At 40.6% G+C, this 5991-nt stretch overlaps 1 protein-coding gene across 1 annotated transcript in view; it reads left to right on the forward strand.

Annotated features, from left to right (window-relative positions):
• Window positions 1-5991, forward strand: part of LOC108571050 (probable G-protein coupled receptor CG31760) — a 136555-nt gene that overhangs the window by 76171 nt on the left and 54393 nt on the right. The window lies entirely within an intron of this gene.

A 5991-nucleotide genomic window follows, 5' to 3' on the forward strand; every position in this document is an offset into this window, starting at 1 on the left:
ATATATTGTATATTGATGGTCACTGAGAAAAAGGATTTACATGGCCACGGTAATAGCACGAATAAGAAACCTTTAATTCGATTATCCTAAACTTAATACTAATAAGCGTAAAGAATGGAAGACCGATCTACTGATCTTGCTCTCTGGTTATAGATCACATACTTAACATCTATCCTATATCTTACCCTTACATTACCGACGTGGAAAATTACTTATTCTACAAAACCACCGCTACGTGCCATCCTACGGATTTGCAGTCTCCAGGCTGGCAGTATACTTTGGGACCAGAGAGAACTGTCCAACGATTGAGAGTGTGCTCATTTACCCATCACATCACCGCCCACCCCATAGACTGCATAAAACTCCCAGATTTTCAAAGGAGTGTAGTTTTTTGAGAAACGAACGGCGAGGGCAATAAAAATGCAGGTAGAGAGCAGGTCCTTTTTCGCGAGGTCTCGACGAAGCGCAAGGCCCAGCGTTAGTTTTAACGATCACAAACACAAGGGGGTGTGCGTGCGTTGTGGGAGTATGAATGTTTGGGAGAAGATGGAAAAAGTGCGTGGTGAAAAAGGCAGTGTGGAATAAGAAAAGGTAGAGGAGACTTTGAGTGAAAAGCGTGGAATAGATTCCGAGTGGAAACAGCGTGGTTTATAGTTAACGTAGACATTTAGTTTTTATTTTATTTCTTCACTTTTGTTAATAAATTATTATTATTATTTTAAATACACATTTCCGAATCTCAATCACAAGACAAAGCAATGCGTAAGCAGTGTAAATACCGTTAGTAGTAGTAATGACATTAACCCTTTGCCCTACGATTTAATTTCGATTTTTCGGACCAAAACCCTACTATTTAATTTCACTTGACGCTCTGTATACGCAACGGTGGAAAATAAAATAATTTGTATTGCTTAAATGGTTAGGTTGCTATTATACAGGGTGTCACCCTGTATATGTTAGTTTGCAATGAAAAGATAAAAATACTAAATTTTATTAATAGTTCTGCTGCGTATGATACATTTCAAAACATTTAGGTAAGTGGAGTGGTATTTGGCATTGCTTGCATTGCCAGGTGATTTCTTTTCGAATTTTGTGCGTATGTAATACTTCATCGGTAGTTCTTTATTCAATTTCCATGTATATTATTCTTCATTCGCTTGGAAAAAGCATATGAATAATACAGAAGTATACTATTGCTGCGACCTCATGGTCACGCAACGAAGCCTCGTGGTCTGGTGGATTATTGTCATAAAATGTTAATCACATTTGGCCGTCAGATCGAGGCGAGGTGCCTAACGCACCTCGGCCCACCATAGACCCTCCATGGATGAACTAGCGCCACCGCCAAAGAGTTGTATTGTTTCTTCAAAAAACGGAAAGCACTCAGCGAACAAAGACAGACGAAAGTTCCAGCCATAAAAAATACCGTTGCTGCAAATCAAATTTGTTAAAAACCAATTCCGTCCAACAAAAATAACAGCTACATATCAACCAATCAGACGCACGCCACATACTTCCATCTCCACACGCGAATAACCAATCAGGAACCACCTACTGTTAATATAAGCACCAACACACCAGCGAAACAGAGATTACTACAAACGCATTACACCATCAAGGGTTAAACACTTAATCATTTGCAAAGACTCGCCCGAGAGTCAAGTCAAGCTTAATCTCAGACTCGATCAAGAGTATAATTTCAATCCGGTTATCATGATTAGTTTCCTGTTAATCAGCGTCTCAAATTACCGCCGCGATCGAGTGTAAACGAGATTTACTACCCCATGAAATTTATACAAAGAATCGCGGTACACGCAATACGCGGTGTAAGAAAAGCATGTGATGAAAAGCACATGATGAATAGCTTTAAAAATCTCATGATGTCTCGGAGACATCGTAGTAAAGTTTGACATTGAGCGTTTGCCGCTCTGAGAAGGGGCTTTCGAAGTACCCAAGAGTCTATCTTATACCTTCATTAAGCAATTTTTTTTACTTTCAGCGGGGACGTCCGTCCCAGACTTGAACCCCAAATTGGCGGTCAGGATTTTTTCTCTTGAGTTGCGATTTCTAGGCATTAGTAATGGTAATACTAACGTGTGTACGAAATTTCAGCCCGATAGTTAAATTTGACACTCGAGACCCACGGCGTCTCGGGAACGTCATTTTAGGGCAAGGGATTAACCTTTACGCTACGACATTCGACTATAATCCAACACCGCTGTATACACATTCACCGCGATGTTCAACTTTACCCTACACATTGTGTCATGCACGTCGCGTTCCGAATTTTTACCCGCCTAATTAATCTTGGGTAATGTATTCAAAATGTTGCGAAAGGATAAACTAAAGATCTTAATGTTTGCAGATGAATACAGTAAATTCTCTACAAGTGTCAGTCAGTTTGGATTCTACAAGTGTCAGTATAGATGGTCCTACACCTAAGTCTGCGTCATTGCTGCGCCTATGTTATCTCGCTCGCTGTCAGTCAAGCGTCTAACGCTACACCATTCGATTTCTTTTACGAGATTTCACGGCTCGACAATTCATAATAGAAAAATATAATTTCTTTAATTTTACTTTTTTTCATCTGAAATTTTTTTTAACACGTTGGTGAGATTTTTCTGATGAAAATGATATCAAACACGACATAATTTGAACAACATTTACTTATTAACACGTTCACTGTCTGGCGTGACAGTGTCATTTTCATCAGAAAAATTTCATCAATATGTTAAGAAAATTTTCGGGATAAAAAAACGTAAAATTGAAAAGGTTGATATTTAAATCGCTTGGTTGCCTCGACTCACGTTTCATCCTTATCTCTTATTCGCTGTCCTTGTCTACGTTCGGCAAACTACAAAGGCGGGCGCCAAGCTCGAAAACGTAGTCCCTGACTCTACAAGTGTCAGGTTTAGGTTCCTTGCGGACTGACACTTGTGGAGAATTTACTGTATCTGAGTCAAGACTCACGAACGAATGACTCGAGAACTTGCGAACAATTGAATCTTTTGTCTCATACGATGAATAGGCTCAAAACTCGAGAGCTTACGAACGATTAGGCTCACGAACAAATGACGAATGACTCGATTTTTTGGAGAGTCCGATCGTGACTCCCCTGCGAATGCAAGAGGGCACGCAGATTGGTTTATCATGAAATTACAAGTTACCAATCAACGTGCCTCTTGAGTATCACTCACCCTTCCAGTGCGCCCTTAGCGCGCTTTTTCTTGGAAGGAGTGGGGCGATATCTGCGGGCACGTGAAATCTTGGAAGTCCTTCGAGTTAAGTATTAGAGAAGTAGAGAAGTCTCGCGTACGCGTTTGTTCACAATCGCGCGCGGATGAGTCTCTGCTATCCCGTTCCTGGGCGCGGGCTCTACGCGCGCTGTGATTGGCCAGTGTTTTTCGTTAATAATTCAAAAACGAAGCTTCAACCAACATTTTGGTAAAGGAAAAAGTTATTCAGAGTCACCCGAGCAACCCCATCCCCCCTTTCCGGGTGTTCGAGGAGTTACGGGACACCCTGTATACAGTAGTATCGCGTTAACTGACTGGGATTTTCTTTCTTAGCTGACCGTCGCTATCCCCACCAATTTTTGGAACTGGCTTCGTGGAACCGTTGTTGCGTATCTAAAATAAACAAGGTCTTCAATATTTCACATCAGGTATTCGTATTCGTATCTCACTCGAACTTGATACAGGAAAAGCATACTCGGTATTTCCTGGAACTCTACCTCCCTAGATAGCTGGCTAGATATAGTCCCGACCGCGGTCAGTTAGTACGACACTCCTATAGTTAAGTATTGATTAAATAATGAACAACTCACTCACAGAACATCGTTTGTCTTCAGCATAGAAAATGAAATACAATGCCTAAATAAATTCATAGAATTATAAATAATTAAAGCCACTAATATACTGTTGTCTTCATTGTATGTTGTAGACTGTTAATGATAAACAATCATACAGTATAAACATACGTATACCAGATATTTCATGAAAATTATATTAAGAAATCAGAAATATCTGTATTATTACTATAAAGAAATTCCTTGACAATTCACTACTGCACCGATTGACAATTACCTATTATAAAAAAATTTTAACTATTTAAATTATACTTGTAGTAGAGAAATAACGAATACTTCTGTTACGGGTTACGCTTGTGTGTCCTCATACGGAGCGTAATATTGGTTTGGGTTGGTGGACCGGTCGGAACGTTCACCGTATGTGGGTGATACGTCGTACTCCAGCAAGTCCGATAGGATTGGAACCTTCGACGCATGTGGTTACTACGTCGTTCTCCGAGGGATGGAAAGGTTGGGTGGTTGTGAGAACAGTGCGTATGGTAATGTCGGATATACCTCGAGCAGTAAAGATATATCCTTGTGAGTTTAGCTGATTCGTTACTAATGTTACAAGGAGATGGTCAATTGAATATAGGCTGAAACAATTCTACAGTAACTATATTCTAATAATGAGTTTACAAAAGTTTACAATGGTCTAAAGATAAAGTATATTGGTTGATTCTTGGCTGAGCAAGAATCTTCCTTCTCGACTTTACACGGCGAGTACGCGGGGACGTCGTAGACAAGTATGTCTAGTTGACACTTACGAGATAAGTATTATACTTAGTTGCTTGAAAGAGAATTTAGCCCGATCTTGCTTGTGTCAAACGGCGACTATACGAATACTGCTCTACTTTAAAGTTCAAAGTGACTCTGTCCAGAGTGACTGCCCCAGAGCATCGGAAATCATGCCCTTATATACCCGAAAATCTGTATTTTTTGGTAGTGAGGGCCCTAGTTTTCCGATGGGAACGAAACGCGTTCGTTTATTTTATCTCAAGGGGGTGAGTCCTAGGCGAATGTCTCGACGCCGCCGAGTCGGCTAGACTGCGTACGTAACACTTCTTTAAGTTCTTTCAGTATTTCAGTACATTGTAGAAATTATTTTTAAAGGATTCTATTATTGTTATCATTATGATTATTGAAGTTATTTTTAATTAATTCAGAATAATTGTAGATATTTAGAAAAATGTTAAAACATTTGTTTTTAATAATACTGTTAGCACAATTTAAATAAACGTAACACACGATAGGCTATTAACCAAAATGTATCATTTTATAAATGTAAGCGGCTGCTAAGGTACTCGTGTGTCCGTCTCGCTCGACGGCTATATCAAGAGTGTCCTCTCCGCGTCCTATCCTGCGTTGCTCCGAAAAACCGTTGGAGCCCCCTCGTTCGACTTTTCGGGGAAAGGGCTTAGTTTATGGCACCCTCAGGTACCCGCGCGCTTTCTCTTCCTGCGTGACTAAGTCCAGGCCACCACTTCGCCGCCGAAATCTCGCATTTCTTACAATACAGTATGTTATCAGAATTTGTTTCTTTCAAACATACATCTCTTGATGTTCGCATCTGGAATGTCTGAAACTCGATGGGAGGGAGCGCGGCTAACCGCGGAAGCGCTGTGCAATTTAAGTTCTCCGTAAGAGACGAATAAATTGTTACGCAGTGGACTGTATGATTGTTTCCAGACGCGTGTTTATCAAGGGTCTGTCCCTTTCAAATTACTATTTTATTCGGTGTGTTCTAAACGGTTCAAAATGTTCTACAGTGAAGATCGCGTCCGGCAGTCAGATCGTGATCGATGTTCTTCGTTTTGCTTCTTAGATCGTTTCATGGTTCGGTCGGTTCTAGTGGTTTGCTAGATTCTCCGTTTTTGATGTTCCTGACAAGCAGGTGGAAAAAGCTACCCTCGGTTGCTTCCTTTTCCACCCGCTTCAGGAAGCTTGAGACGTCAAAGTCGAAGTGACATTTGGCGGCAAATCGAAACTTTCAATACCTGATTCTCCCAGTATTTTTTTTCCATGGATATGGAACTTTCATTGAGTGACTGCCACATGGTTCATGACCCGCTGTTCGCTATTGAACCTCACATGGTTAGAATCTTCTTGCGGCGTGACCCTCTGATTCTAACTGACCAACAAGG

This window comes from Habropoda laboriosa, unplaced genomic scaffold (genome assembly GCF_001263275.1).
Source record: "Habropoda laboriosa isolate 0110345459 unplaced genomic scaffold, ASM126327v1 scaffold17, whole genome shotgun sequence".
In the NCBI taxonomy this organism is placed as follows: Eukaryota; Metazoa; Arthropoda; class Insecta; order Hymenoptera; family Apidae; genus Habropoda; species Habropoda laboriosa.